The sequence below is a fragment of the Cannabis sativa genome, chromosome X (assembly GCF_029168945.1).
Source record: "Cannabis sativa cultivar Pink pepper isolate KNU-18-1 chromosome X, ASM2916894v1, whole genome shotgun sequence".
NCBI lineage: Eukaryota > Viridiplantae > Streptophyta > Magnoliopsida > Rosales > Cannabaceae > Cannabis > Cannabis sativa.
The window spans coordinates 34,154,411-34,163,874 of NC_083610.1; the positions used below are offsets into that span (position 1 = coordinate 34,154,411).

The following is a 9,464-nucleotide window of genomic DNA, read 5'->3' on the forward strand; positions in this document are numbered from 1 at the left end:
CACATTTTTGTTAGTAAAAGTTAGACTTTTTTCTACACGTTAATCCGCTAGTAAAATTCTAGCTTTTCTCAGTATACATTTGCGCTAGCATAATTCTAATTTTTATTAGTGCATTTACACACTGGAAAAAATTATTTCTACTAACACTTTTTGTTTCGTACCAAAAATATTCTAATACCAATACCGATTTGCCAACCTTTTGCGCTGACAAGCACTGTCAAAAATAGATTTTATTTTGCCGAAAAAAATACGCTGCTAAAAATTTCATTTCTTATAGTGAAAGTAAAATAAAATTATCTAATATTATTACTATGTACACATTATTAGGGTGTCTCCTGTAATTTATAAATTATTTTACTAATTATTTATTTTAATTCACAAACTTTTTTTTTAAAAAAAATATTTATGTGGATGAGAACTCACCGAAACAAAAAAATCAAAACGCATCTTCCCATTTCTTTTTTCTTTAGTCTTCTAAAATTTGATTTCATTCATGATATTTTGTTTGTTAGGTGTGTGCACTGTGCAATAACGTGTCACTCGTGAGAAATACATAATACGTGAAAGAAAAAATAGACTAATTAGTAATTTTTCCTTGAATTTTGACATGTATTAAATCATCCTTTCTGAATTTTTTTGACGGTTAAAAATTCTCCCTGAACTATTGAAATTATTAGATTTAAGGACTTTTGTCTAATTTTAGTAAAAAAATTCTAACATGGATGAAAGTTTAGGGGGCATGATTTAGCACATATCAAAGTTTGAAGGGCATAAATTTGGTATATATCAAAATTTAGGGAGCATGGTTTAGTACATAAACAATCACTGAAATAGTAAAATTAAATGAAATTAGACAAAAGTCCTTAAATTTAACAATCTCAATAGTTCGTGGGAAATTTTTAATGGCGAAAAAAGTTCAAGAGGCACGATTTAGTACATGTCAAAGTTGTGAGGAAAAAAATTAGTGATTAATACAAGAAATGACGATATATATCTTACCTAATATATAAAATGTCTATCTAACAGATTTTGTTGTGTACTTAACAGATTGTTATATATTTAACAGAATATACTAAAAAGTTAACTTTAACAGAGACAACCATTCACAAACACCTATTCGCACAAATCACAAATGATTCAATAACTTTCTATGTATATATATAAGCATTAAGTGGAATGGGTATCTGCTAAAAATTAAAACAAACAAGTAAACAAAAATTAAAAGCTTTGTCAACTATATCTATTCCCTCGCCTAATCGGATTTTTGTATTTAAAACTCTTCAGTTAACGTCGTCGACCACCAATTCAGTTATTTAAAATAAATGAAATCTAATAGATAAAGTACCGGCCACCAATTAAGATATTTAAAATAAATAAAATCTAATAGACAAAGTACTGGTGCAGAATGAAACTAATGCAAATGAGATGAGGGAGAAAGATGCATTTATGGGGGTAATTTTTTTTTTTATTTGGGCTCATAGATTCTATTTAATCTGATGGTCTAAAACTAATATCATAAAATATGTTTATTGAATCCATTCCTTTTATATATTAATATAAAACTAGGTATTTGGGAAGAAGAAGAGTAGTTTTTCTGGGAAAGAGAGGATCGTTAGAATGGTTAGGTTATTAAATCTTTGATTTAAAATTATCAAAGGTTGTTTGGGATATTTTTTTTTCTTTGAGATATTTTCTTTTATTATTATTATTATTATTATTATATTTTTCTCATAAATAAATGAATTAATAAATAATAATTAAATATATAAATAATAATTAAATGTATCGAAGATGGTGCACTGTATTTTGTCCTTGCAATTAAAAGAATAAAATAAATTGAAAAAAACGTTTAAATTTGTCAAGTTTTATTTATTTATTTATTATTTTTAGGGAAATTTTTAAAAATAATAATGTCAACACCATCATGTGGAAATATATGCAAAAATTCATTGTTAAATTTATATAAAAAATAATTAATTTATATTAAAAAAATTTGAAAGTTAGAGAAAAATAAAATTAAAAGATTGAACATCCAAATATATAAGTAAAACAAGATTTATATTTATTTAAAGAAACACTTTTTTTAATTTTATAATTATATATCTTATAATTGTATTTTACTATTTATAACACAATATTACTATTTTTTAAAGTTTAATATATTAATTATATCATAATATGCATTAAATATTTTTAAGGCTAATTAGAATTTTACCCCCGAACTTTGACATCTATCAAATCATGCCCCCTGAATTATTGAAATTGTTAGATTTAAGGACTTTTTTTCTAATTTCATTTCATTTTATTATTTCAGTGATTATTTATGTACTAAACCATGCTCACTAGACTTTGATATCTACCAAATCATGCCCCTCAAACTTTAACATCCTTAAATTCAACAATCTCAATAGTTCGAAGTGGTATTTTTAACGATCTTAAAAGTTCGAAATGATTTGATACATGTCAAAGTTCGGAGGTAAAAATCCTAATTAGCCTATTTTTAAATCATACTGTTATGAAATATTTATATTTGTAACAATATACCTTTAATTTTATTAATCTTAAAAATTAAACAATATAGAGACCATAATCAATAATATCGATCCAACAATATATGACTGGAAAGCAAAAGTGATAATTGGTTATAAGTCATTCGTACATACAAGTCCATCCAAGTGTAAAAATAACTATATTTTTAATGCAAGATTATATGCTCAAATAAATGATAATACTAGAATCGTATCTGTGATTATGTTTGGTCACGAAATAAAATAACTTTTAAGATCTAATGTAACGAAAATAATGGATTATTTTAAAGAAGTAGCATTTCAAGCTACACTTATTTATTTATATAGTAAAATCATTAATAATTGAAGACTAATACTAATTTTTATAATTTATTTCTCAAAAAAAGATTAAATATATTGAAAGTATTTCTAATAAATTGTCAACTAAGTATTACATACTACAAATTTATGTTGATCAAGAGAAGATGAAGACTCAAAGATACAAGAATTTTAATGTATACTCTATTGAAAAAGTAAAACAAAAAAAAATTACTAAATCTCCATCTTAGATTATAATTTACATATAAGTAATATTTTAACAATTAAAATACCTATCCTATGTAATATTTTTAAATGAACAAACATCTTATTTTATAAAATATTTAATAAAACTTATAAATAATATTTTTATTAATAAATTAATCAAATATTTTAAATAAAAAATTACCAAAAAAAAAATACAACGTGCTTTGCACGTAGTTACTGTCTAGTATATATATATATATATATATATATTGAACTCATTAATTTTTGGGATCATACAATTGAGTGGGCGGAAATTTGTGTATGTGCTTGCCCTCTCCACCATATAAATATACATAAATACGTTCACTATTAATGGGAATTACTAAATGAATAGTATTAGAAAATTTTAAATTTTATATTTAGAGTGTATTTGGAAGTAACTGTATAATTATTAAGTAGTGTAATTACTAGAGTAGTAATTATACAATCTAGTATTTACACTATATTTTAAAATATAAAGTATTTTTGGATATGAGGTGTTACTTACATATGAATTTTTAATATCTTATTTGGCAAAATAGTTAGTAATGACACGAGAAAATAATATTTTTTAGTAGTTAATATTTAAATAGAAAGTTTTTAGTAATTGTATCGTGTAATTACACTCTCATGGGCCCATGAGAATTAGAGAGTGCAATTGAAACCCCTAAATTGTCTCCAATTACACAAATACAGTGTTATTACGTGATTAGACAAATATATTAAATTGTGTAATTACCTCCAATTACACACAAATTTAATTACACCGTGACTTTCTAAACGTACTCTTAATTTTTCTCACTACAACAAATATATGTATTAGGGGCGACACCCAAAACCATAGAAAATTGCCTCTAATGACTATTAGAGGCGACAAGACGCTCCTAAAAAATTATATCTAATAATTCGTACCTAAAAATATTATTAGGGGCAATAAAAAAATTGTTTATAATTAGGGGCGCCAATGTCACTCCTAAAAGTAATCTATGAAATTCTGAATTTTATTTGTAGGAGTGACAATGTTGTCTCGAAATTGCCCTTAGAAAGCCTTGTCAGAAAAGTACTTTTGATTTTAGGGGCGACATAAGTTTTTAAATTAAAAAAAAAAAATTATCATATATAAATATATATATTTACATGTATCTTAATAGGCTATGGATGTAGTCACTTATTATTTATTTTCTAACCAGTCACCCACAAGTATATTATTATATATTAATATGCCATGTGGGTCCTTTAGGCTTCTTTAAGAAAAATAAGTTTATACGGAATTAAAATAAATATTAAAATATTTATAAATTGTACAAATTAATTCTGACACATTCTAATACATAGTTGTTATTATTGATTTGCTAATTAAGATTTTTGCCTACTAAACTTTGACATGTACCAAATTATGCCTCCTGAACTTTTAAGGTTATTGAAAATGCTCCCTAAACTATTGAGATTGTTAAATTTAAGGACTCTTGTCTAATTTCATTCAATTTTACTATTTCAGTGATTGCTTATGTACTAAATCATGCTCCCTAGATTTTAATATCTCCCAAATCATACCCCTTGAACTTTGATATGTACTAAATTATGGCCCCTGAACTTTCATCCATGTTAGACTTTTTTACTAAAATTAGAAAAAAGTCCTTAAATCTAACAATCTCAATAGTTCAAGGGACATTTTTAACGACCTTAAAAGTTCAGGGGCATGATTTGGTACATGTCAAAGTTCAGGGGCAAAAATCCTAATTAGTCTTACTGATTTTATCATCTCCAAAGCTTTATATTAATTAATGGGTGGGCAATTTAGTAAAATCATCACTTTTGTGTAGGATCCAAATGTACACTTAATATAACTCACTTATTTGGTAAATTTAGATTTTAGGAACTAACGTGTATATATGTAGAGCAATATATACATACAATGAGTAATAATTTATATCCAAGAACTTAGTTGTATAAATATAGAGCAATATATGCATACAATGAGTAATAATTAATATCTATAAACTAATATATATGGAGTAATATATGCATACAATGAATAATAATTTATTCCATGAACTAACTTCTACAAAATATATTCAGAAAACTAATTTATATATATGGAGCAATATATTCATATAATAAGTAATAATTTATATTCATAGTAAATATCGATTTATACTCACGTGCTAATATTGTGTAGTTAAGTTGGATGTTATATTGTTATATACTATAAGTTGTGTATATAACAAAATACTAGTACTTTAATATCCTTACATAATTAACATTATATTAGTTGTATTTAATTAATTTGATTGTTTTAAATAATAAAACATATCAAATATTAAAAAGAATTATGTACCTGTTGAGAAAAGAGTGTCATAATACTTAATAATCAACTATGAAAATTACATTATAGTGAAGAACCTATATACTAAATTTAAGGAAAAAAACTAATTAAGAAAAAAAATTTAATGAAATACTGGTCTATAAAAATAAAAGTTAAGAGCATATAAACTAATTAAATTCAGTATTTTGTAAAAGTTATCAATTGGACCATCTGTTTTGCTAAATGACAAAATAGACCTTGTATTTTCTAAAATGGTACAAATAGGATCCTGAATTAATTTTTTGTGAAAATAAATTTAATTATAATCCGATCTAAAAGTGCTATGGCAAAACTGTTTATATTTTCTATATCTGTTTGTATTAGGAATTATCTTCAAGTTGGTTATATTAACAAAAAAAGTTGTCAAAATTAAGCTCAAGGTCCTATTTTTACTATTTTGAAAAATACAGGGTCCATTTTGTCATTTAACAAAACACAGGGTCCAATTGGTAACTTTTACAAAAATACAGAGTCCAAAATAGTATTTACCCTTAATTTATCAATGACTTCTCGTTTACCCACTCCAAGAGCCCACTCCAGTCGGTTACCTTGAGTAGAAATTACACTATATATGGGAAAATTATAAGAGTTTACTTTTTTATGGCATAAATAAATAATGTTAAGGGATTATAAGTTTTTTCTATTTTTTTACATTTATATGAGCTTTTTTTATGCCATATTTTTGTAAAAAAAAAAGATGGAAATCTCATATTTGTAAACAATAATAAGTTTTGCCAGAAAAGTCGTCGGCGCCGGAAAAGTCAGCGGCGCCAGAAAAATCACCGAAAAAGTCGTTGAAAAAGTTAGTGTCACGAAAAAGTCACTGTCAAAATCCACTACTACAAAAAGGGGTATTTTCGTCGTTTTATAAGTGACACATAAAGATTTTGCGTCGGTCTACAGAACCGACGTGTAATCCGTAGACGTAAATAGTGTTTTATTTGCGTCGTTTTTAAAAAGACGCAAAATACAATTTTCGTCATTTGAAAACCGACGCTAAAAAATTACTTTTCTATTTTATTTTAAGCGTCGGTTAAAAAGTGATGCTAAATGTGTCATGACATTTTAAAACTGTCACAAAAAACTTATTCCGTCGGTTTAAAAATGTCATATCTATTACGAAAAAACTTTTTTTTTTTACCTATTGCGTCACTTATAAAATGAAGCACAAATATAAGTAAGGGAAAATTGCAAACTTTTCATGCAATTTTCCCCACCTGCATTATCAAATTTTAGAATAACTCTATATAATAGTAAATACATAATACAAAAAAAATTAAATAACATTTTTAAAACTTATATTAAATTAGTAATCGATTCTATTAACTAATCACACAATACCAAAATTGTTAATAAAATCGATTCTAAAACTTAAATTCCATGTATATCGTAAACTAAATATAAACTAATAATATATGCGAAAGATAACAATAATCATAAAACTTGTTACTCATGTATTATATCAAAAGTGTAGTAACCTTAAGTACTTAATCTATAATCAATGGCTTCACAAATTCGGCAAACTCATCCCGTACGGCATTGATCTCCTCGTTACTATAGGGAGCGTCTAACTTGAACTGTAAAATAAAAGATCAAAAAACATTAATCAACATATTAAAAGTATATATAATTAACAGTACAAATATTACCACCCATCCGACCGCAGTCATGCAATAATCCCAGAACTTACTTCACTATGGATGAATATCTAGGATATTCAAACTCTTCTAGGATTTATAAAATATTAAAAAAAAAAAAAATTGAGTAGCTTACCAATTCCAAGCTAGCGTTCAAGCAATTTCTGCGAAAGATACTACCACAATTGAAAAGCTGCATTGTGAATAAAAGTAGTGATGTAAAAAAATTGTATATTTGGTCGAATAGCCAAAAATGCAAAAACAAAAGGTAGATACATACAATATATATATCATACTAATGACAATACAGAAACAAAGAATCATTTTCTCATTAAAAGTAGCCACAAAAGGCTTCAAGGTATCCAAAACCTCTGCCACTTATATTTGTACTACATAAATTAAGCTATGTCCCATCTTGCAGATAATAACATATAAATAACAACTAGAGATGATCAGGATTAGTATACCAGTACTAACTATAATTTATGCGAGAGATCAGCAGTTAATCTAAAAGCAAAATCTAATCTAAAAGCAAAATTTGTGTGTATTATATATAGAAGGAACTTTGAAAAGATCTCTCGTACATGTATTATAGGAATAGGATATCATATATGTCATGAGGGAAAATTAAAGTTTGATGGCTATCAACAATTGATTAGAGAAATCAATAATTTAAGAAACAGAAAATCTTTGTTGATAAATATAAATAGATATATGCATCTCTACAGTTTAAGTGACAAATCAACAGGATTGGAAATGTCAGACCCATTTTCTGTAGTAGTAGCAGCAGATAAAGTGTTAACATAAGAAGTTTTATCAGCCCCTGAAATTGAATTTTGGTGATCAGTAGAAGAGTGGATTTTCTTCATCAAGATCTCATTGGAACTTTTAGACATATTTTGAACGCTATACATGCAGGCCATTTATAATAACACCCTCTTAAATTTCAATCACACTCAAAATCACTACTTGGAACTAATCATATTAACAATGTAAACAGTTATCCCAAGAAAGAAAGAGGATTTCATCAAGCATGGCATCTTACTGTTTATTTAAAAGAATGTAATCCTACAAAGCAAGATACATATCAGATTACTTTTAAATTAAGTGAGTGATTTTTTAAGCTAGATATTTTTATTTTCTTTCCCAATGATATCTAAAGACGCCAAAGTGTTATAACTTGTTAGAGCACGAGGGGTTCTTAATCTTAATAAGAAGTCCTTAAAGATAATGGTTTTTTTTTTATTTTTATTCTCAAGTGTACGGAACCTACCAACTTAAATAAAATTTTATTTGAGGTTTTGTTCTTTCTCCAAGCCTAAGCTAAAAACATGTGACCCGAATCATGGAGACAAAATATCTAACTTTTCATTAGGCAGAAAGATTTTCTTGAACCATAAGTGTCTTGTTTAACTCATAGTTTGAGTAATTAACAATAGTAATTTATCCAGAAACAATCATGAGAAGCCTAAGTTTCTCCAACTCAGCCCATTGTTAGACAGACTTGAACCATAAGTGTCTTGTCTAACTCAAGTTTGAGTAATTAACAATAATAATTTATCATAAGCATCAGGTAATTTGATTTATGCTAAAGTCAAATATGAATACAATCTAATATTGCCAAATAGTTTGAAAATATTCTGTTCAAGATATGTAGAGAGATGCATCATGCACTCTTGATTTTGTTTTAAGTGAATAGGTTTCATATTTAATCAAAATCTTCCATAAATAATATTATAAAATACCTAAGCAAGACCAATCGGAAAAAGAATGATAACTATACTAATATTATAAATAAAGCTCAACCACTTTTACTGACAAAAGTTCCCATTAAATTATTGTTTAAACAAATCTGTGAACATAATAAAAATGAATTGTGAGACATACAACATCATAAAGCTTCAATCTAAATTTGAATAGAGCAACAATTTAAGTATGAAGAACTTGATCAATTTTATTAATTTCTTGAAAAGAAAGAAACATTCAATTTTAAATAAACCAACTTAAACACAATTGCCAAAGAGAAATAAGAAACCAAAACAACAAACTTATCATCATCATTGTTATCATGAAAATCAAATAAGAACCAACAATTTGATCAAAAACCCTGCTAAAAAAATTAGACTTATTGCTTGGGTCAATGTAAGCAGCCACAATCACAATGGTTTGGTTGAAAACAAGTTTTTTTTTTTTTTTTTGAAACTTCACCATTGATCTAATCATATTAACAAAGCAACTAGTAGCAAGCCTTTTCTCACCAACTTGACTATTAACAAATCAATTTTTATGAGTGTAAAAACTCTTGAAACCTTCAATAATTTATAATAGTTTATAACAGTTAGGAATTACTATAACACATTCAATAATTTAAAATTGAAAGTCATAATTATT

The 9,464-nt window shown here is 26.1% G+C and overlaps 1 long non-coding RNA gene across 1 annotated transcript; it reads right to left on the reverse strand.

The window, feature by feature from the left end:
- Positions 1 to 6,717: 6,717 nt before the first annotated feature.
- Positions 6,718 to 8,233, reverse strand: LOC115702545 (uncharacterized). The gene is made up of 2 exons (XR_004008915.2): positions 7,210 to 8,233; positions 6,718 to 7,013 (listed from the first exon to the last, which is right to left on the reverse strand). It is a non-coding gene; the product is annotated as an uncharacterized LOC115702545 (long non-coding RNA).
- Between the last annotated feature and the right edge of the window lie 1,231 nt (positions 8,234 to 9,464).